Raw genomic sequence first — 25,176 nt, forward strand, 5'->3', positions numbered from 1 at the left:
TATTGACGCCTTTGATGCGATTATAATTACTTAAAATCTTAAGTTTCAGTATATGTAAACTATAATAGTATATAGCAATTTATCAATTAAATTAGCCGATCACTTTTTTTGTTCATGAATCTAATTCCATCGAAAAATGAATAATATAACTGTATTAAAAATAAAAACGCTTTATATCTTATTCTCTGGTCACGACATGGGCGTTCAGGGTGTCTATTGATTTCATGTTAATCGTGTTTTGCGGAAAGATCTCTATCGGTAACTTCGTCATATCGAGGAATGATTCGTCACACACGGTATTTCTTATCTATTTGCTGCATCTAGACAATGCATGACTCGATATCGTGCTGCTACATTTTTATTGCGGAACGGATCCTATCAGTGGCACAACGTTAAATTCGATTCACGGGGTCGCCTTATTTTTTAAGTTTCAACTTTAAATCGATAGAACCGCTGCGTTTCCCCTTTGATTTTATAGCGGAATTACGTATTATTTAAATTGAAATGAAACACCGGAGAGCTTGCAGAAAATAATCTTTGTCGCTAACAATACAATTATTATTTGCAATTTTTCATTTGAAATGAACTCAAAAAGATTTTCTCGTATTCACAGTAATGAGATTGGCTCTTAATACTTGTTCTTAATGAATCTGTATAAATATTCTCGATTTCTCTCGTCAACTGACCGCTACTATCCCGTCCACTCCTCTCGGCTCACTAAGCCTTGATTTGCTAACTGGCCGCGAACTCTCAGAAGTATGATGCATAATAGCTTTCAACTCATAATATAATATAATATATAAAAATAAGGAAATAAAAATGTTTCCTTATTTAAAACTAGTAACTAAACAAAATAATTTCATCCGCGTTTTTTCTTCGCATATCAATTATTTTAATTCTTCACTGAATTTTCGTTCATTATTTTTAGAAACAACTTTAATTGCTTTATAAGTATATACAAATATTTTTGCAGAAATTCATATAGTGCTATTCATGAATGGACGGACCTTCGATTGGACCAGAGAAATTTGAATAGAAATGATATCGAGTACGGTTACACCAAACTTAAATTCCTTATTAACTCTTATAAGCTAGTATAGCTAACATATCCCTAGATCTTTCCTACTTTTGTTCCTTCTAAATTAGAACGAAAAATATTTTGTCGTATAGCACGAAAGAACTTTCTTTTATTTATAGCGCACTTGCATGGCGTGAAGATTTGTGAAAGTTCTAATATAACAGAAATTTTGTATATCTTATATACAAAAGCTAGGAAAATTGAGACAGAATCAGAATTGCACGTCTAGTTCGATGAACAGTAGCGACAAAAAGTATTTGTGCATACCCTTATTTCCTAATGACACATTTTTTTTGCAGTCGCATGAAAATACTATTGTACGAAATGACACGAAATTTCATGTGCTCGAACTTAACTAATTGCTATATAAATGTTCTACTAAATACAATGGTGTAGAGATACTTTTCGTAGCCACTGTAGGAACACAAAGGGTTAAGTTAATGGAACTATATTCCTATTGTACGTGGATCGAACAGAAGCTCCGTTGATTCGAGTGTTAACGAGGTCTCCTCGTCTGATATCGTGCAAGAGTCAAACATCGACGTATCGCGGTCACAGACGTATCACGTTTCAATTCTACTCGTGTATAATACATAACTACGTATTGCGATGTTCAATATACCGCATAAGTGTTAACCTCTAGTTGGACAAATGAGGCGTTAAATTTTAACTAATTTTAGCCTACCGCTGAACCATAATCTATTGTTACGTAAGTTACATTCGAAACGTTGTCGCTAATTAAAGCATCGTGGTTTATAATTGAACGTGTCGGAACGGTGTCCAGCTCGACTCGTCGATGCTCTAATTTAGCCGGTTAAATTTCCATATTTGGAATTTATAGAGGCTCAGTGGAATGACGTATTATCGCTATTCCACGTTCGATATCGTTGGACATGCAATAGCAAATTTCTAAGGCGTGGCAACGATTACTCTCGATCGAGGTAATTACATATTGCTACACAAATATGCCCAGGTATTTTGATATTTTGTCGTGTTTACACGATTATGGTACCGGAGATTGCTAAGTAAGAGACCCGCTGTGTTGTGATTTACATGTTTCAAATTGATTTAAACGTGAATGAAGTATAGTATTTTAACTCCTTTCTGGCAACGACACTGATAATATGAAAATTTTAGATTATAAGCTTTCACACGATCATTATTAAGATGCCATATCTGCGGTTTGTTTACTAATTGAGAACACATTTGTGATTGTTTGTGGGCGAAGTTCGATTTTAAAACAAGTATGGAAAAATGTAAGCCCTGAAACATACCGGAAAATTAAGTGGCCGTCTAAGGCTGATCGATTACGTGGAAGTATCACTGGGACGGTTTTGCGTCCTTGAGAGTAGCAAATGAAATATTCGTAGACTATGGTCTAACTTTTGTGCGGATGTTCAACTAGCAATGATAGTATGGATTACGATAGAGGTAGGCTAATTTTCGTCCAGTTGTTTGAAAATTTTCATTATGAAGAATCATTGCGTGGGGCACACGTGTCTTTAACCGACAACCGTAAAAATATGACCATTCGGATGATAATTTAATTGCAATAGTAATTCTTTTATGTTTGAAAATAATATTTCAATTTGCATGATAATTCTTTTTACGATCGTGCGATTGAATATTGCAAGATTGAAGTTTAGAATTAACATATTAATTTATGTATTCTCTCCTTTTTAATATATATATACTTTTATTTATTATGTATTAAATATTATATTATAAAGTATAATGTAATGCGTATAAAATAATATATCAATCGTGTTGAAATTCTTCACCAATTAATCATTCTGATGGTTTCATATTAATTTCCTTACTCGAAGTAATGAATAGATAATAAAATGCATCTTATTTGAGCATATATGTAAATATGTATGTACTCGCTATCGTGTCATTTTGCAGTTATTTGTAATTCGTATGGAACGAAACAAGTGCAGTAGATGAGTAGGTAAGCAATTTGAACTGGAAAGTATAGGTACGAAAGTGGTAGGTACGTAATGTGTGTAAAATTTCTATGAAATGGATATACAGCAATCAAAATTTAAAGTTTTTTGCGATTATAATTATTGTATAGTACAGATTTAATCATTTTTATAAATTTAGAGAGGAACTTTTATCTGTTTCTACCAATTATGATATTCGAAACTAAAAAAAATTTATAAAATGTAAAAAAATTGTAAAAAGGAAGATGTAAAAAATTATTAATAAAATTAATTGAAAATAATAAAATTTTGTCACTGTATGTTAAAAAATGCTACTATACTCATATAAGAAAAACTACAATTTTCCAACGTTTAATATTTTAAAGATTTCAACACAATAAATTATCCTTACTGATATTAAATTTAGTAGCTTGAAAGCCTTAGCATACAAAATTAGTCCATTAAAAAGTCATTATCACTCAGAGTATGCCATGTTTCTTTCATCCCTTCATCGTTTCACTTTCCTAAATTGTTCAGGAACTTGATCCTCTAATTTATTTTGAATGGTGTATTTTCCTTTCTCTACCGTGTTATTTGACATAAAATGAACGGATAGTCTAGCTTATTCGTAATTAGCCATCTGACCACCCACACATGTTTGTATAAAATACAGTTCCCTTTCTAAATTCTTCTAATTTAATTATATATTTTTTTTGTTTTGTTGTGTTTTATATTTAGCTATAATATATTTCAATTTATTGAATTTTATAAACAAAATAGTAAATAGTAAACTAGTACAAATTGTCATTGTTTGGCTTTTTTAGATAACGAAAGATCTTAAAAATGGTCGATCTAGATTTTGTCTATAATAACGTAAATAGATATAGAATATTTTATCTATTACATTCAATTACACGTTGACCGGATAACTTCAATTACTCTAATAAAAATTATTACAAAATACACGACTATCACATTATGTATATATATTTTTTATACTAACAGTTACGTTACACCCTATTGTAAAAAAAATATTAAATTACAAAAAGTTTCGATTTTAGACATATTGTTTGACCTTTACCAAATATGGGAGCGCATACAAGTCAGATGCCAGGCTAGTTTTTAGCTTCTACAAATCGGATCGAGATAAAATATACCCTATTTTCTTTCCTAAAAATTAAGCTCTACATCAGAGAAAACCCCATCAAAATCCGTTCAAAGTAATTCTTACCTTTAGTAGTTTTAACAAGCAGTGATACGAATATAAACGAACAGACAAAAATTGCATTGATTAGCTTTTTGGACTCCATAACTTATGGCTGTAACTGAATGACTGATATTTTATGTTGTTTATTCAATGTATAAACATAACCCTTCTACTGTTTTATTACGTGTGTAGATTGTATAGATTAATTTTGAAGTTCAAAGTCACAGAATAAGCCAACTTTTGTTTACGATAGCCTGGTAAGATTCCAAGCGTTACAGTTGGCGCGCCTGCTTAATGAGTCGAGGGCACGATGCGCGTGAACGTATGCGCGATGGATGGAGGCGCGCGTGTACGCCTCCTGTCAGAGCTGTCCGTCCGTAACGCCGCAGGACGAGTTGTCTCCGTAGAAAAGCCGCCTATGGTGGTAGTGGTAGCTCGCGAGTTTCTCGAGGGACCATTTTTTTTCTACATTGCCCTACAGCTTTTCGCGCACAATCGATAGTCAAAGCGTGTGTGTCTCACGCGCCACGGTGTATACACGTGTACGCGAATGGATCGTTGGTACACGTGCCTATCATCGTAGACAGGTGCAGATCCACGGTGGTTTCCTCTCCATTCTCGGTTTGCTGTCATAATTTTGTGCAAGCAAGTGAACAATGAACAATTCTTGGTTAGCAAGCGCAGGAATCGATGCGACCAGGACGTCTCGAGGAATCCTCGTCCACATATCTTCGAATGCATTGGTGATCTGATGCTTGGTAATATGTGATCTGGATGACAGTTTGTTTCTCCGTATTATCTCTCTCTTGATACATATCTCATTCTTCTGGGCTGTTGTCATAACAGGTAAGCATTCATTTTTGTATTATTAGGCGTGTGATCGTTGATGTGCTTTTGTTTTGGGTACCTCTTTGATAGTAAATTCGACTTACGATGTAAAGTTATGTTATATTTTTTTGTTAGAAAATTTTAATGAGCTCATTAGTTGAGAAGCAATACAACCTAAAAATGAGGGATATTTATACATGATAATGATGTTAAAGAGTTGTTATACAGATGTTAAAGAGATTCTTTTGTATTGATTGCTACATAGTGAAGGGAATAAATAATTCGAATAATTGGAAATTTATAAATTCTTGCATTTTGGTGATACAATTGAGAAACAATATTGGAAACGATACGACGTTAAAAACAATTTCACTGAACGATGTCAGCTAATTAATCAAATGTTAAGAAAGAAAAAGAAGTGTAGCTCATGTTTTTTTACGATGACACTTTTATCGAATACCTTGAACATTTTTACGATATTGGATACTTGAGCGACCGATAAAATTACTCGAGTACGTGATCTTTTAATTATTTTTTTCATCTTCGCTGAAAATATCGTATGTTTATTATAAAACGATGAAATCGTGTTCGTTACAAACATGTAAAACATGTTTACTTACTACATGTAGGTAAAATAGTATGCTAAAAATATTGAAATGCATGATTTAAATTCTTTGCCCAATCATCTATGACAACTAATTGAAAAATACAAATTATTATGTTGATCATAAAACAGAAATTAATTCACATCATTAAATCGCTAGAATATAAAGGTTATTGATAAAACTATATGTACTCTGAAATATTTATCTCATTATCGTAACAATTTATTAATGCCCTAATGTTTTTAAAAAAGTATGTCGCGAATTCTTAATTTCATCCTCGAATGAAATCTATGTCTGCCTTGCGTTTGATCCTGATCACTTGTACTTACTTAATTACCCATTCCGTTTAATACAATTTCTTTTATTTCGCATATTATCTATAATATTAAGTATTCGGTGAATTACCTTTAGTTTCTCATTAGATCAAGTATCAAGGTAAGAAATACATTTTCTAGCGTGTTTTCGGTGATTTATTCGCGTAGTCGATAATTGACGCGGGTGAGTAACCCAAAGGTTAGCGTTTCGTGAGTAATCGGGGTCGAAGTTCAGAGCACATGCTAGCTTATGTGAGCTCGATATATTTATGAAATTTCATTATGCTAATTATTAGTACGGAAACAGGCAATGTAACGAATTAATATACGCGTGAAGTAATAAGATCAATGGTATCTTCTGCACGCAGTGTTCTATTTAAACAACATTTTCGTAGATTAGCGAGGAACATCAATGATTCGTGGAAAATAAACATGTAACTTCGACGCCATAAGCGGCAGAAGATCTTCTATTTCGTTGAAAATTATTTTCGTTGATTTCTATATATGATGTAACATTATAGAAACGACGAATAATTATATGCATGGCAGGAATTTTTCCGAAGATAGAACAAGAATATTATAATTAACAAGAATTAAAAAATTTGAAATTATTACGAAAGTTATATTACATGTAAATTATAGCGTTTTGTTGATTAATTGATTACCTGTATGTTAATTCTCTTAATATCTTATTATTATATATGGATATATTGGCAATATTTAATGAGCCATTCATTTAAATCATTTCTGATTCTATGGAAAAGGACCCAATGTTATTTCTACCGAGAATTACTTGTACATAATTGAAATTTAAATTTTGTTGCTCGCTGTTCACTTTCATCCAGTTAAAGCACGACGATATCGCATTTACATCATTGATAGACCGAGTATTTCGCGCATGTACATACGTAGCTTGTTTTTCGTGTCACGTTCTCATTGTTCCGCGAAATACGCCATCGTGAGCCTATTTTTCGGAGAGTGGGCTAACATTGAAACGAGTACATATTTTTGTTTGTGTGAAGCGACACGGAAGTAGTTGATTACCGCGTGTTGCAACTATCTATTTGCAGTTGGTCGAATTTTGTTGATAGCGGAAAATCTAGTGGGAAAGCGAGATCTTTGCTGAGGATACAATTTTTATTTTTTTAGAATATTTTCGAATAAACGTTTTTGTTTATTTTCAATTTGAAACGATTTGCCACTTTACAGCGAGATTGTAAAATCCATCAGTAAACCAAGTAATCGTGTTTTTGCTGTCAGGATGAAGGAATTGATAGACATATGGGCACATACGGACTTAGAACTGAACGGGCAATCCTGGAATGAAATTTTTAATAAATAGTCTAATATGTTTGTACCTTATATATGTATACTAATAAATATTTGCATTTTTCTTATTTGCAAATCAAATGCCGTTAATTATGTGTTGTTATTTTCTCTCATGGTGTGAGATTTTAAAACAGAAATGGGTCTGCACCCCTAAGACATTATTCGATGGTCGTTGAATGATTTAATTTTCATGTAAATTTCAGCCATCAAAATTCATTTAATATTTATATGCTTCATCTCGTACTCACAAACAATATTGCAATATGTTTTTACATTTTGATGAACACTAATAATGCTGTAGATGTATTGTAATGCTGTAGAAACGGTATTAAATCGTCATACATCTGTTTCTATACTTTTCATCATTATTCATATAAAACAATAACAACTTTACACAATATGTGCACATTCGTATATATACGTTATGTGAATGATTTTTCAGAGAATCGTAGGATGAATATTGCCCTGACATAATACGCACCATACTCGATCCTAATACGGCGTAAAGCTTTTATTCGATTGACTTCTTAGCCAAAGTTGCCGATTTTATAAAGTTTCCAAGATGGTGCGACAATGAAACGTAAATAAAAGCATACCTGACTGAGTACAACTACTTGTTATCGTTGAATGACTTTAGCACGATTTAGTACCGACATTTATGCCATTTTCTTCTACGTTGGAAAAATATCGATCCTCCTTAAATTATTTAATGACACCCTATGTGACTCACAGTGATTACCTCTGGGTAATTTGCTTAATTATGTATCGATTTATGCTCGCTATTCTACATCTGTGTAGTATGCAACTGTTACTACTGTTCTGACCTATATACATATATATTCTGATTATTATCCTGACAGTATCTGAATACGTATCGACGTTCAAAAGAGTTTCTTTTATTATATAATATTATATAATAACATTTATTAATGTTATATAATGACATAGAATTATTCGAAGATTATTAGGATCAATTTCTAGGTTTACGATTTTGGATATTTATTTGATTCTCCGATTAATATTTTACCGTCAAGGTTCTATCGAAAACAACGAGGTTCTGGTGCCTTCAAGGTACAACACGCGGAAATGTGATTTTGGACCATTTTTCTTTAGGAATATATATATATAATGTCATATTTTGTTTATACTAGATTTATTTTCACGGAAACGAGCTTATACGCTACGACGAAGATATATTAATTCAGATGATTTTAAGTTTCACCAAAAATTTCATTGTTTCGAAATTGACACTTATTTTGTAACGATATAGCTGTAATCGAAGACCAAATATATTTTCTCTCTTACGTTTTCTAGTTATCCTTCTGTCTTCGTACTTCTTTTATCTATAGATGGACGTCTCTAACGGATAAGGAACATGAAGTAGGTGTGTAGAATAGTAGATACAATCTGTACATGTTGAAGTCATCAACACAGCGCTTGGAAGCGAAAATTAGGTCAAATAGAATATCAGCAAGTTGTTCGAACACTATTTGTACCGTCGGTTTAAGCGTACAATGATTATAATTGTTTATACATTTAATTTTATTGTATCGAATAGAAAATACGCTTTTTACTATTGCTTTGGTAACAGCGTGACGTACTCTATCTATAGTGTACACTTTTTAGTAGCATGGAGTATTATAATTCTACTTTATATACATGGGACTTAGGGCCAAAGAGATGCAAGTGCAATAACGTTATTTTCATATATTCGATAATTCGTAACACATTTGAATTTCAAACTCGATTTCCTCGACATCAGAAAAATATCATTTGCATCCCTTTGGCTTTGGGTAGCTCATATTTCTTGCAAGATTACGGTTTTTAATCATTCCGATGATATTTTAACCTTTAAATCGTAACATTAACTTTACGGGTTTAGATTCGTTGTTTCTTCAATTACAATAATAATTAAAGCTTTTTGACCGCGTGACCTAATACTGTCTACTTGTTAATTTATTTATCCCGAATATTTTGCAGTTGTGGACAGCTGTACTTTATCAATATCGGATGGGAATAAATAAAAAAAAGGAATGAAAGTTCGATGTGGAAACATTTATAACCGAACTGTTAATCTTCATGATGATTTTATCTTATTTTATGGAGACGACGGATTAAGATCAGAACGCTATACTAAATTTAAATGTCACAACGGATTAACTATTTATATTTTTATTTCTGTCCAAAATATTTGTCCCGTTATTCGTATTTCTCCTGCAGAATTTTTCACTTCAACTTCAATATTGAAGTTCATTCTCCTTGATGCAGGAGAAGACCCACGCTTGCGATTAACCGTGACTTATAAAAGCTGCCTTTTAAAGGAGGGAGACTCGCGATGAATTAAAATTATAACGTGAAAAGAGCACGTGCAGAGTAAACGACGATACCGGACAAGAAGTGTTATAACTATGCCGTCAGGCAAAAGATTCATGTCATTTGCATAATTGCGCCAATATTTAATCTTCCGTTACGTTTCCTGTTCACTGAAACTTGTCGACTGTATGGATCTTAAGGGCAATTACGAATTGTTTCTGCTCGCTTCCTTCCTAGATAATAAATAGCGAGCAACTTTTTCAATTAATTAAAAAATTCTTCATTCTTCTGAACATCTATGTTCCATGAATTGCATAGTGATCTTCTCATGTCCTTTAAGAAATTACTCTGGTAATTACTCTGGTTGACTTTTAAGTGGGAATGTTTTTCAGTTAACTTGTAAAATTCTTATTTTTCTTTCCTTAACATTTTCGTGCTTCGTCCATTCAGTTATCCCAGTGCTGAACTAGAAACTTTCAAAATTTCAATTTCATTTTCGCGTTCCTCTGAGTCCTTCGAACTGCGCACTGACCTTAAATTTTCTATTTCAATATCACAAAATCGTTTGAACCCATTTTTACCTATGAATAAAGGTTTTTAACTTTTGATCGGACGGTATATGATCTCGCTTTAACGAACAGGATCTCGTCCGTTTAACGAAGAGTAATGATTTTGAGCTTCGCCGATTTTACGAACTTAAATAGTCCAGTAAAGCTTGATTCACACTAGCGATCACGGTACGGTCAGATCGCATCAAATCAAGTGCCGATTAAAATCGTTCAGACGTGATCCGATGAGAGCATTCGCGATAGACGATTCGGTCAAGTCAAATGAAAATCTGTTGACCGTGGCTTGTCGATTTGCTGACGATTAAGACCACGGTCGACAGTCGAAAACGAACACGAAGAACGTGATTAAATTTATACGAAATTGCAACGTGATTTCCAGTCCATGACCTCAGTCGCGAAAAATATCGTGACACACTCGACAAAATGAAACTTTGGATCGAAATACGGAAGAAATTTCAAAAAGAATCAAAATCTCAAGAATTAAAAATTTCCAAAAGAAAAAAGAAAATGAAATAGACTTGGATTGAATGTGATTGTGTCTGATCTTTTAGTGCGAATGCTTGAGAAAAATCTTAGATTTTTGATTGATCGTGATCTAACCGTACGTTTAACCGCTAGTGTGAATCAGGCTTTATTCTTTCGTTCGCTGTGAAAATCAGGTGAACAGAGGGCAACGTAATTTTTCTTCTTTTCACTCGCGTTTGCTGGTATTCTTCGATCTATACCTCTTCCTTGAAAGTCCCGCTGGGCTATGATAAAAGCCCTGACGTCTGTCTTCGTTTGAAAAACGAATCGTTTAGCACAGTTACATAGCATATTGCTCCCAGAAGAGCGATGCTGCCTGAGAAATGTCTGCTTTTTGACAAGGTCAAATATCCTATTTTGTGTCCGACATTAAATCGTGTCTGCTTCTATTCGCTTTTGAAAATCATTGGTGAAAATTTTCCAGATATTTTCAAACTGTTTGTTGATAATTCCAATTAACGAGTGTTATTGTCAATAGCAATAATAATCTTTTTTCTATTGCACGAAATTATACAATTTAAATTGTACAGTTGGTACTCGAACTGCGGACGCTTTCATTGTAAATAAAAAGATATAAAAAGTGGTATTATGTAGTGTATCTTGCTATGTGGAGTTATTATATACACAGTGTCTTATAATACCCAGTGTAAATATTTCGTGATCACGTTTGATTGCAAGCAAATACAAATAACGTATATGTATATGAATTTCAAGAGTAAACTGTCAAACTGTTTTCAATGCAAATGTTTTGCGGCTGGTTATCAACGATAACTGTTTAAGCAGTTTCAGATCGTTTAGGAACTGCGCGGTTCGAATTTTCGAATCACGCGTTAAATGGAAAGTCACGTATTTTGTTTTGTCAAGCCTTAAACTGAACTTGACACGTGTCTAACAACAATTTGGTCGCTGATTGCGTGATTCTGTCGATAAAGTCCAGGAGAGAATTTCAGACACTGTATAAAATATATAAATTTTGTTCAGTAACTTTGTTAGCAGTTATTTAATGCTCAACTTGTTTTCCATTGTTTCCTTTAAAATATGTAAATATATGCGAGATTATCTAGCAGTTTCAAATTTATTTTTCAGTTGTCATCCGAAATAATGAATTTTTACTATGCCAATTTATTGTGGTAAACGGAGCAACATCATAGAAAGTAGTTTGTTACGGTAAAAGTAGATATTTAAACTTGATCTTTTGTTTCGAGACCTTATCAAAACTTTGATAAATAGAAGATTGCAGTTAGATTTGTTTTCTGCAGGTAAAATTGTTAAAAGATTGGGGAAGATTTGAGAAGAAAGTGAAAATTATTTAAAGTATGTTATTATACGTTATTATTTAATTAATTAATCAATTGTAAAATTATCCATTATTCGATCAAACGTCTTCAAAGCCTGAGAAAAAGAAAGCATGATTTTGACCAAACAATATTTGACAACATCCATAAAGTGACAAACTTGAATTCTATTTTACATGTTAGATTATTTCGCGGAACGAGTAGCGAGTGAAAGAGCGTGCAAGTATGAAATTCAGGATGGGACGACTTTATCGGTGTCGTCTTCTTGGATAGGAGTTTCTCCAGTTCCTGAAAATATAATCTACAGGATTCAGTGAAACGTCAGTCGAAGTTGTAGAAGCTTTTATAAATTCACTAGCCGGCAGTCAGTAACTTTTGTACCGCTTTGCCTACCAAAGTTCCCATTATACCTCCTCTTCCATTGTGGATCCTCTTCTCAATTTCGTGTTCAAAATTCAAGATGTTGAATCGATTCTAATATCCTTTCGTTCGCGAAACCACGATGACGTGAGATAAGTAATTTCATTAAAAGTATATCATTTACGGCGCCGCGGTAGTAGATTTATGTAAAAGTATACTTTTATAAATCTTTCCGAGGCACGATACGCTAAATTCTATTGCCAATAGATTTCTCAGCGAATTACACAAAGGAATTTATCAAAACAGATTGTTAGTCTATCTGGTACGACGTGTAGGAATTTTCCCTGTAAGAAATATGAATTAACGTTATTTCTACGAAAGGAACGCGGTTTATAATATTCGATATTGGAAAAATAATATTCCCTTTAAACAATATCTGTATCATTTTATTAATAATACTTAAAGAGATACATATTCAATTTTTCTTTAATTTATTTTATATTGCACTTTTACACTGTATCTTATACTTTCAATTTTTCCACTGTAACGTTAAATTACAAATTATTATAGAAGGTCAATTTCCTCGAGATTTTGATTACTTTTCATTTCACGGGAAGGCTATGAAAATATCGTGAACGAATATTAGACATTCTATACGAAATAACGTTAATTATTTTTCTGAAATATAAAAGTTTCGTTATAGAATCAGGCTGAGTATATATCGGTTTCAAGAACTGGCTAATGTTAGCAGTTCTGATACGTTGAACAGATAAACATGACCGATCGAAAAGTCGGTTGGTCATCAAGGTTATAGTCATCTTTCATCTATTTAACTCGATTTATACGTGCCAGTTATTACACACAGCTAAAACATCGTGTCTGCTGAACAATGAGATTAGACTTGATTGAGAATTACAATATAATAGCCACACATATAATACATACATATATATGTATATCACTCGTTATCCTTAACGACGCTTATCTTACGTGGGTATCGTTTTTATTAGGAAAATTGCATAAAATTACTTTGTCGTTGATTTCTAAGATGCAAAGTATTTGCTCTTTGATATCGGTTCAGAAATAACGTACAATTTTCCTGCTGTAATTGAAATTATGTAATGCAACGAATAATGACATTAACGAGAATAATTTTGAAGCAAGTTGATTCGTTAATTTTAATTTCGTTGATGTTGCCTTTAGAAATGTTTTGTCGTCGCGTTTTTTAAACTTCGTGTTTCTTGCTTCGTGTTTAACGCCGTCTTAGCATTTGCAAGGACAATGAATAAGAACCATGAATAATTCAAACATGTTCAGAACACTTCGATAGCAATTGTGTCCATACAAAATTCAAGGATTTCCTTTGCCAAGCTTCTGAATTAAGAGATATACTTGCAGCGATGGTTACTCGAGATAAAGCAAGCGTTCACTGACTGACTTATAACACTATCTTACATAGCGAGTTAGAGGTGTTTTACATAATTGCATGTTTTCATTCATTCGCAGTTTAAATATATTTATTCCTATATGAACGCGTGTTTGGTTTCATTCATACTTTTATATCGTACTTTTCTAGTATACACAAAATGTTATTTACAATTGTCCATAATTTAAATTCCAGAACGAATACAAAATTGATGCTTATATTTAGTGATTAGGATCTACATTTTAATTCCATCCAAATCGAAAAATATTTCTTTACTATTAGTGATAGAAGAAAATCCTTGTTACGTCAGATTAAATATTTTTCTATTAAAAATAGAAAGTATTTAGCGTTCCGTGTGTTATATATATTAATTAATATATATTAATCAATATAATTAATATAGTTAATATATAAATTATCATATATAACACATGAAGCGCTAAATACTTCCTACTTTTGATATAAAATATTTAATCTGACATAATAACGATTCACTTATACACATATATATATTAAAGTTTGAAAAATTGTTTCATTCCTTTAACCCATGAAAGGCTAAGCATTAATCATAATTTACAAATACTTCAGTTTCTCTCGATTTTATCAAATTGTATAGTCCAAATGGAAGACACAGTGACGTAAGAAACATTAGTCGAATCCTTGGAATTTCCTTTTAGTGCCGAAATATTAAAAAGCAGAATTTAATAACGTAAATTGATTGGCAAATAAATCGTCAATAAAATATCGCGTGAACGCAACGTTGGGTTATTATCACTGATGGCTTAAGGATAATGACCAATACAGGTAGTAATAGTGATACGTAGTATTTCATCTCATACTTCGGCCAAGAAGTAGCAACTTAGTCACGATAATTATAAACAAAATTTGTATTTCAACCGTAAACAGTATTTATCGGTTTGAGTCTATAAAAGTAAATCTTTCGAGATAAATTCGTTTAATATAAAAATTAATTAATATTACTTTATTAAAAAATGTATTAATAGAGGACTATCTTCCTTTCCGCAAATAGTTTGATTTCATGTGCAATCATTAATTTGTCACTCGATAATTGCCGGATAGTTGGCCATTTAATTAACGGAAATCGGGTATGTTTTGTAAAGCTGCATCCATGTCGGAATAAACACCAGCTAATAATCGATACTTTTAAAACCGCGACAATACATTCTCCCTTGTTTTCCCCTTTCTCCACATGCATCCGATAAAAAGTACATCTGGTTAATACATTTCTTTCTATCCCTTGACGGAGATAAAAGAAGTTAAATCCGTAAGCAAATCTGAAGCGACCTGAATAGAAAATACGATTAGAGAAGGAAGGGGATCATTTAGCATGACGACTCCACATCGATCATTGATAGACGTCGATATAAATCTTGGGTAGTATAGTTATTTACTGGATAGCAAGGGAAGGGCAGCTTGTCACGAAACGTTTTCAGTCGACGATGTTTCGTATTCTGTTTCCTAAGCATCAATTTTCAATGAGCGATTTCAAGATATATTGGTCGAGTCTTTTCCTTAGCGAACTGAATACACACACAGCAAACGGAATATGTAATTTTCGTAAATGTATAATTCGTGTAAGTTAGCCAAGTTACTTGAATTTTTAATTCAAAATTCAAAAGAAAATCTATGATAAAGCTTTGTCATCCGGAGATTTAATTTCTGAGAAAGTCGAGCTCCGAAATTCATTGTTTGTCTATGTAAAAAATGTTATTCTGTATTTTCTTCTTATTTTAGTCGCTGCTAAGATAGTCGCATTATACGTAGCATGGTAAATCGATTTGTAGATGAAAGGAGAAGCGATGACTAGATGTTTAATGTTCCTAATGTACTTCGCTAACGATCCCGTGCTGCGCGTAGCAAATGGTTTCCTCTTCGAGCACATCACGGTCGAAGGGTTAAGATTATGGTGATTATGGTCTGATTGAGTGGCGTTTGAAATTGTTCTGTCATGGATGCTAGACACATAGTAATAACGTCTCGTATCGATGATACGTACTGATATAAATTATCTGATTATTGCGTTACGGTATTAATAAACAATAGGTGGCAATGTAGGTCGAAAGGTATTCAGACAGTTATGATCGTCTTGGTGGTGTCTTCTTGTTCTTTTTTTCTAGTAATTTTGCATTTCGAGTTTATGATAAAATCGTTAATTTCGTAAACTATGCTTACGTCAAATAGATTATGCTACATGTGAAATATTTGACGTTAGAGCGAAATACTTGTACAAGGTATAAGATTTGTGTAAACTGTACATTATCAAATTTGTAGGTCATCAGAATCTGTAGAATGTAAAAGCTGCGGAAAATAGGATTTATTAAATCCGAAGCTAAAACAGAATCAGGATTTTATGGACTACAGATTTCATAGGTCGTAGGATTTATAGGTTACAGGATCTGTATATCAGATTAGAAAACTTTTAGAATGTCGAATTTATTATAGCTGTTATAATTTTCTGTTGTTAAACGTGTTATAGTGTGGAAATCGATTACGTAAATGGAGATGATGATACCTGCTAAATTTACGCTATAACGACTCTATTTTTGTCAACTCCACACGGTATTGATCATTTCCATGAAATGTCACAATATCTGGTTTGTTAATGTGCCATCGATTATGAAATATCTTTCGCGCGTTCGTTATTGCAACGTTTTGCGCTCTGTTAATCACCGCATTGCACGCTTTCTCGTTATAATATCATGTAATTATCCAAAGATTATATAATTTTCATTTTCTATCGTATCGATTAAAGAATTTGTGAACAATCTTTGGGATTTGATAATTCGAAGCAGTAAGTAACTTAAAGCAAAGGGTAGAGATTTAAAAGCAATTAATTTACTGTATCGTATAGTTAAGCTGTTCATTGACGTCCGAGCAGATAAAATTGAAGAAACTGTCGTATCGTTATATGCAAATGTATAGAATTCGTTATCACCTGAAGAGATAAAACTGTAGAGGTTGTAGTAGCTAAACATACCTGTTAATCTTTATGTCTAACGTGCACTTAGAAAGTTTATGATCCTTCGTAGAAGACGAATACAAGAAACATATTGGATTGCTAAAGTAAAAAATATCTTTCATCTGAGTTTCGTTCATTTAAAATTGTACCACTCTATCGACGAGTCTAAAGACGGCGGTTGTGTATGAAGAAATGTCGGAAACGTGGAATAAAATATTTTCGTGCAATGCTGAATCATATATGATGAAATAGGACAGTAAATATAATATCATAAAAAATTAATAGCTATAATAGGTGATATTATGTAATAGAATAAACATATAATGGAATAGAAGACATTTGCGACAATTCATAAAGTAGTAAAATTATCATGCACATAAATATTTAGTATCGTGTATATGTTCTTGCAGGAATCTCGAGGTATGTTCGTTTAATAATTTGCAACACAATTTTTTATTGCCTTTGCTCCTATAATAGATAAGTCCCCGATAAGAAAAACTATTCTCTTGATGTATCGCAAAGTTAGATATTCTTTTATATCACTTATTGTCAGTGGGCGATTAAATAACTGACACGAAATGGCTATTTCCATCATTGGTTACACGTTATTTCTGCATTTTATATTCTATATTTTTTAAATATGTTTTAGCCACGTAGGTTATTTATTTTAGAATGAAATTTTAAACCATTAAACTGGAATAAAAATAGAACCATTAAATGATCTACAAGGTGTTCCATATAACCAGGGCAAACTATAACGCTGAAACAGTGAAAGATAGGACAAAATTTCATTAGACATAGCAGTTTTATGCGTCACCTGTACCTTTGGTGCAATATTCTTTTATGGCGTACAGATTGTTGGAAAGGAGCTCTATATCCCTTTTTTTTCGCTTAAAAGCGCGTATTTTCTGAATAAAAATAGTTTTTAAAATTAATTATATCCTTTACATTATCGCTGGTCACATAATGAGACTGTTGCACCTAATAAAATAATTTATCAGATTGGAAAGATTTATCGACCTCTTCCTTTTTTAAAAGCGAATTTTAATCGAGTAGTTTTAGTCTATATGGAAGAATGGGTTGGTCAGTGAATTGTCCTAGAATTTCGAAGTTCACGAGTTCGTTAAATGTCAAGTCGCTTGCTATTTGAGGTCTCCATTATTTTTCTGACGATGTATTGATCGAGGCTATGTGGTCGTAACAGATTTGATTATTAATTATTGATTATTGTATCGATTCAAAGTGTAGGCATAATATGTTTTTAATAAATATCATGCACATGCTATTTGTTTTATATTCTGTCTATTTAATTCTGGTAGTACGAAAAAACAAATATTTCCCGATCCACTTAAGTAGATATATAATATGCTTAAATAAGATTACAAAATATAATATAGTATTATATAACATAATATAATATAATATAATATAATATAATATAATATAATATAATATAATATAATATAATATAATATAATATAATATAATATAATATAATATAATATAAAGTATAATATAAAATGCATAAAAACATTGGCCTCTCGTTGGAAGGAACAAATTTCCGTATAATTATACCTGTTAGTGAAAATAATAATTTTTGTTCGTTAGTTGATGGGTCAGAATACCTCTACTGCTATTTTTCCAGTTAGTATCTCTTCCCTTACATTTCACTTCAAATAATGAGCATAGTTAACATTTAAATAAATGTCGTAAAAAATTAGACGAACCTCTGAGAATATATTTAGTTTACTTTCAAGATTAAAAACTTCGTAGCCCGTTAATATCGTGGTCCTATGAGGTTCCCGAAATTAAGGATAATATGATTACATAATTTCGTTAAGCGCGTAATAGGAAGACGGAAGCGCGAGATACGTCACGGTTCAGCGTGATTTTAATCTAAAAGTCCATCAAACGTTGATTGCAAAAAATGTGACTTTGACGCTGTATTGTTGAACTCTGCGCGAGAAGATCTCAACAAAGAACTTTGTGAAAACGGAAGGTATGAATCCCGTACGCAAGTCAAGTGAATGCTTGTCTCGGAGTCAGTGTAACAAGAGGGACATAAGTAGATCGTTATCCTCCCATTCTCATTATTTTAGATACAGTTAATGACATACAGCAACCTTCATAATTATTCAAGTGATAGCTGATTCGAATCTAACTGCAGTCAGGCACGTTACTTTTTGTAACGTACTGTTTAACGTAGTTCTTATTTGATAAATTCCGGCATCTTTATGTTCTACTTAGAAGGGAAATTTCACTTCAACATTTTCTATTCTGTAGTTTTAGTTTTAATCTTGTTTTTTTTTTAATTTCATACCAGGCTAGTGTTTACAAAATGCTTAATTACTGTATAAATCATTGTTAGTGGCTTCTTCATTGAGGAGTTATTTTATATTTCAAATTCAATTTCAACGTAGTTCTTTCACAGTATCGCGTATTTGATGAAAGTCATTGTCGCACGATTGGAAGCAGTTTCCTGCTGGTTATTTAGAGTTTCTTAAGAGATCGCATGCTCTCCGTGCATTTCCATTCGCCTTCGTAATGTACTTTATCAAAATACATAATTCACTTTACACGCGAATCACGTGAACTATTTATGTATCAAGTTGTACGTAGAATTGTTCGTTAAGTAGGATCTCAGATGACTTAAGAAGTGGTTTCGTCAAAAAATACATGGCTTGCAGTCGTTTACAACAGTTTACAACGCATTAAATTACTGTTACTCGGTGGCTTCGTATTAAATCATTTTTAGTAGCTTCAAAATGATGTTTTCGAACGGAGAAGTATACTCAGCATCTGAAATAATTTTCTAATGAAATTAATGACGTCGGATGAGAAAAACGAATAGTATATTTTATATATAGTATTACGTATTATATATATGTTGTATTGGCTTCGCGATGTTAGTTTTATAAATTTAGGATGAATCAAATAGTCCAGAATCCAAACTTGACTTGTGTTTGCTTTATTATTATCATTTCAAAAATTGTTTTAGCATACGATGAAACAACGACATATAAATTTAATACAGAAATCGAAAATCTCATAATACGAAGAAGATATGAATAATCTACATAATAGATTTATTATACGTGTGTCCGAAATAGTTGCAGTGAAACTTTTGCTTCTTCCTATGAGTACTACACTCGTAGTTTAGCCTCATTCTTTCCTACTCCCTATAGATAATTATCGATATTTTTATTACCTATATTCATTGGTAGTATGTATATTCGTATAAGTTCTTTGTAATCTAAAGTTCAAAATGAATTAATAATTCGTAAACGTACTCTAAATGAAATCTACATGTTGGATCTACCTGCAAAAATAAACGACAGAAAAACTGAAGTTTTAATTTAATAGTTTCCAGACACCAGGCACTGCCAATTTCAAAATCTTGATACGTATTCGCAATTCCTATTGCTGCGTAAATATTCGCATAGTAGTATAGTCGCGCGATATGGACATCACAGTAAATCGCGTTTTAATGGTTGGATTGTCGTCATCGAGATAAAAAAAAATGAGTTGGAAAAAAACTTGAAGAGCTCGCGTCAAGTTGTGTTCCCCTGTCGTTGGAAAAACTGTTTACAGTTTTCTTCTTACTTCTTCTTCTACTTCCTCTTCTTTTTTTAAAGAAGGGGCGCCAACTAAATTGATAGACGAAGGACAGACAGGAAAAAAGTATCACGTGCAACGATAAGGTCACTGTCGGTCTAAAAGACACGAACGATCTCGAATGTCTATACTGTACGATCCACTACATAATTCCAGTTGAACTAGACCTACTAACCGAGACAGCATTTCTATCGATCTATTTCACACGCATGTAATGTGTACTCTTAACAAACAGCTGTCGGTGGTCTACGCGTCTCCGCTTCGATGACCGAGGGTATGAGAACGTGAAGCGTGTCTATAGGCAAAAATACATATGGGAACGGTCACGTCAGTTGCAATTCAACGTTATATACGTATATAGAGCGAGTCACAGAAATGTTCGTGCTCTCGCTATTATTGAATCTGATTATTGATTAATGTTCTTTAATAATAAAAATTATATTTCCGAAGATTATATCGAAGTCAAAGATTTCATGTTTTCTCCTCACTTTTCGGTATAGTTTTTTGATGCTGTTGATTTTTTAATACAACTTTTATATATATTTCGGGTTAACGTTAGGATTAGGGGTAGAGGTGTTCGATGAATCTTCGTTGAAATTAGTCATCGGTGCGGTGTAACAATGATTGAGTTTATTGACACAAGTTAGAGATATTACAGCGTCGGTAGTTAATCACAATGTTTAGATACTCGCGGCACTATGACAATGGTCTCGGGTCCGATAACGAATCCGCGATCAACGGGATGCTGAACTTTACCCTTCTTTAGCGTCTAAGTTATACTAAATATTAATGCAAGGAGCAATCACTACGTGTAAGAATGACAGGTCAACCGCTGATGAGATCGTACGAGAGAGAGACTCTCCGTCACGGTGACACGGTATTTATACGATCGTTTGCCGTCTAATGTTTTTAAAGTATATCTATCTCCTTCCAAAATCTCTGCTATTACGAATAGGTCCTTAAATTTTGGATCTAACTTGGTTTGGTTTCTTTCCTCATTTTTGCGCAATACAAAATCACCGATATTAAACCTAACCACTTTAGCTTTGGTTTTATCGAATCTTTCTTTGTCGTATTTGGCGCTACTTGCTATATTTTTATCGCCTGTTGTCTTACATCGGAGATGCCTATTTCTCTTTCTTCAACGTTATCGGGTAGCAACAAGTCGTACGGTTTTGCTGTCCTACCGATTAGTAGTTCCAATGGGCTCGCTTTAGTCACGCGGTTGGTAGTGCAATTCAAGGCCAATTGTATTTCCCCAATCGCGTCTTGCCATGACCGCCCGGTCGTCTCTACTACCGTGAACATATTTTTCAATGTACCCATAACACGCTCTACCTTCCCATTGGCTCTACTAGTACCGGTTGCTATCAGGTGAACTTTAATTTGTTTGCTTTCACAGAACTCCCGGAATTCCTTACCCGTAAAACATCTTCCCTGATCCGCTATTATCCGGCAGGGACTGCCGAATAAAAATATAGCGGACTTGAGTGCTTTGATGGTATTAAGGGAGTCTACCTTACGGGTATGATGCAGGTATACAAACTTCGTGAAAGCATCTACTAAAACAATGACATATTCCTTGGAATCATTTTTACCGCTTAGCTTGCCCGTTATGTCCACGTGCACCGTATGCCACGGTATGCTGGTCTTGGGTATTGGATGTATTTCGGCTTGTATCTTACCCAAGCTTGCCTTCGAAACTCTACAAGCATGGCAGTTCTCTACGAATTTGCGAACGTACTTCGCCATTCCTTCGAACCAGTAATACTCGTACAGCTTCTCGAGCGTTTTATCCCAACCTAAGTGCATAATTGACTGGTGCACATGGTTAATAACGGACCATCTAAAACCTCTTGGAACAATAGGTAAACTGAGAGTCCTGCCTCTTCTTTGTATGTTACGGTAGAGAGTATCGGACCGTAATTCGTAAGTATTCGCGATGTCTTCCGCGAGTTCATCATTTTACAACTTTTCGACAATTCCCGAAATTTGGGGGTCACGACGTTGTTCGGCTAGTAGCCAGTCTTCCGATATTTCGGCCAGATCGATCTCTTTCTCCGCGATTTTATCAATCTTATGGCGATCAAAGTCTACGGGGTTTCGTGAAAAGAAGTCAACGTGGGCCATCCCGATACATAATGTCAAAGGGTAAAAGTTTGTAGGTATAGATTATTCCGACCAAATGATTTCTTATGCCATCACAATTAGAAAAGGAATCAAATGGTACAGAAGACTTGGCACGCAACACCTTCTGGGGATTTCTGTTGTAAATGCTTCGATGGCTTACAGAATTGCAACAAGGAAGGATATCCAGACAATTACTAGTTGCAGAATCACCAAGGCTGCCTGAAAATGCAACAATCTTTGCCTTCGATGGAGTCAGCATAATAACGTTGTTCAGAAAAATAATTTCGGAAGAAGCATTCCGGAAGAAGCAAAGACATCGAATGGACCGAACAAAAGCACAAAAGAATTTGAAGAAAACATCAACTTATTGTTCAAATTGTTCGTCGGGGGTAAGAAATGCTGTATACTTCGTAGAATTAGGATAAATAGGGATTTGGTGAAATCCGCCGGCTATGCCCCGACTAATAAAGTATCTTGCATTTGCGATCTCGCGATTTGATCTGCAATAAGAGGTAAAGGATGCCGATCCGCGACCGTATTTTTATTTAGTTCTCGAAAATCCACACACAATCTACCCGAACCATCCTTCTTCTTCACGAGTAACATAGGGCTCGCGAATGGTGAGTTACTAGGCCTTATGATTTTGCACTAACTAATCCGTCTATTCTCTCACGTATCACTCTGCGCTCCTCTTCGCCGAGTTTATAAGGACTTCTTTGTACGGTGATGTTAGGATCAATTAATTGTATTTCTAACTGGCCTGTATTTACGCGAGTACGTAGGAAATCCGTAGCGAATGCATCTTTGAATTAATCGACTTTCAGGACGCTTCCTTGTGGTACCCCTGCCTTGATGTCTTTAACTTCAGAATGTGTGTCCTTGATTTTTATTACGAAGGTTCTGCTGCTTAGGTAGGATTTTATTAATTGGTGTATTTGCTCCGGGAATTATTTCCTAATTGTTTGTAGTAGACTTTCATGGTTAATTTTGTCAAATGCTTTCTCTATGTCCATAAAGAGGGCTGTGCAGTATTCCTTGTTTTCTAGTGCTATTATTATTTCGTTGATAAGCCTGTGCATTTGCTCTATCGTGGAGTGTTTGTTTCTGAATCCAAATTGGTGTTCCGGTATTAGTTTTTTTATCTCTATTATTGTTTTTATCCGGTAATATATTATTTTTTCCAGTATTTTGGAAAATACTAGAAGCAGTGATATTGGTCTGTAAAATGCAGTTTGGTGTGGACCTTTGCCTGGTTTAGGTAACATTTTGATCTGTGCTAATTTCCATGGTTTGGGGAAGTATTGAATTTTTAGAATTGCATTGAATATTATTGTCATTAGTCTTATTGCTTTTGGCGGAAGGTTTTTCAAGATTTTGCCATTGATTAGGTCGATTCCTGGTGCTTTGTTGTTTTTTGTTTTATCGATTATGTTTCTAATTTCTTGTGCTGTTGTTTTAGGTATGGTGTATTCCTTGTCGGTTGTGATAATAGTGGTTTGCGCATCCTCCTCCGTATGACTTTTGAGGTTGCTGTTGTTGATAATGTGTGGTGTGAATGTGTTGCGGAGGTGATTGGAGAATTCTTCAGCTTGTTCTTCGTTGCTTCTTGCCCATGTGTTATCTGTTTTTCTGATTGCTGGGACGGGTATTATTGGTTTCTTTATCTTTTTCATGGCTTTCCATAGGGAGTAGTTGGTGTTCTCGTGTGTAGAGAGTGTCCCTATGAACTTAGCGAATTCGTTATTGTTGTGCTCTTTTATTTCGTTTTTTATTTCCTTTGCAAGTTTGTTTAGGTGTTTTTTGTTTTCTCGAGTTCTGTGTTTTTTCCATTTTGCTTTCGCTTTTCTTTTTTCTCTAATTTTGTCGAATATTTCTTACGGAATTCCGCACGGCACTTGAAACAAAACACCTTGGACGATGTGGCTGGTCGGTTCCCTTCCAGGCGTTGTGTCCCCTTCTGCTTTTCGGTCCGCATCTTCTTGCGGCACTCTGTCATATATATATATATATATATATATATAACATCCGACATATATATATATATATACACGTTTACTGTAACGTACATATGTGTAATAGATTACAGAAATATATCGTAAATTGAAAACGTGTGCGTATAGCGACTAAATCGATATCTATGACTACTACATACTCATACACTCCTCGTCAAAAAGATAACCCAGGTGTGCTATCTTTAATTTCTCAATGACGCGTGTAAAGTTCTTCGTCTGTAACGTATAATATTAAAACATTATGAGCTCAGAATATGCGGTTTGTTGAAAATAATTAAAAATATTATGAGGTTTAATGTGTAACAAAAAAAATTGTTTTATTTTAAGAACGAAATGATAACATACTCTGTTAATATGTTTACAAAATTGCTCAGTAGTTCATGATCTATCAACGAGTAAAGATTATAGTACAATATTATATAAATTTGTAAGTATGAGACGCGAAAAAAAATTAAACGAGTCTGAAAAAAAGCAAATTCTTGAACTAAAACAGCAACGGTTATCAGTAGCAAAAATATCGAAAGTAATAAGAAGTCGTAGAATAATACAGAATTTCTTAAAAAATGTTGAAGATTATGGCAAAAAGAAAAGTACTGGACGGCCGTCCTCGTTATCCGATCGTGATAAGCGAGCAATTTTGCGTGTAGCTTCCTGCTCGCAGTTAA

At 33.6% G+C, this 25,176-nt stretch overlaps 2 protein-coding genes across 3 annotated transcripts in view; one reads left to right on the top strand and one right to left on the bottom strand.

Annotated features, from left to right (window-relative positions):
• LOC126915589 (phospholipase DDHD1-like) overlaps positions 1-25,176 on the bottom strand; it is a 410,369-nt gene that overhangs the window by 38,406 nt on the left and 346,787 nt on the right. The window lies entirely within an intron of this gene.
• The window catches only part of LOC126915585 (potassium voltage-gated channel subfamily KQT member 1), a 143,532-nt gene continuing 122,923 nt past the window's right edge, over positions 4,568-25,176 (top strand). For both annotated transcript variants that reach the window (XM_050720381.1, XM_050720383.1), the window contains exon 1: positions 4,568-5,056. The gene's annotated coding sequence lies outside the window, so the exon portion shown is untranslated. The remainder of the gene's footprint in view (positions 5,057-25,176) is intronic.

This window comes from Bombus affinis, chromosome 4 (genome assembly GCF_024516045.1).
Source record: "Bombus affinis isolate iyBomAffi1 chromosome 4, iyBomAffi1.2, whole genome shotgun sequence".
NCBI lineage: Eukaryota > Metazoa > Arthropoda > Insecta > Hymenoptera > Apidae > Bombus > Bombus affinis.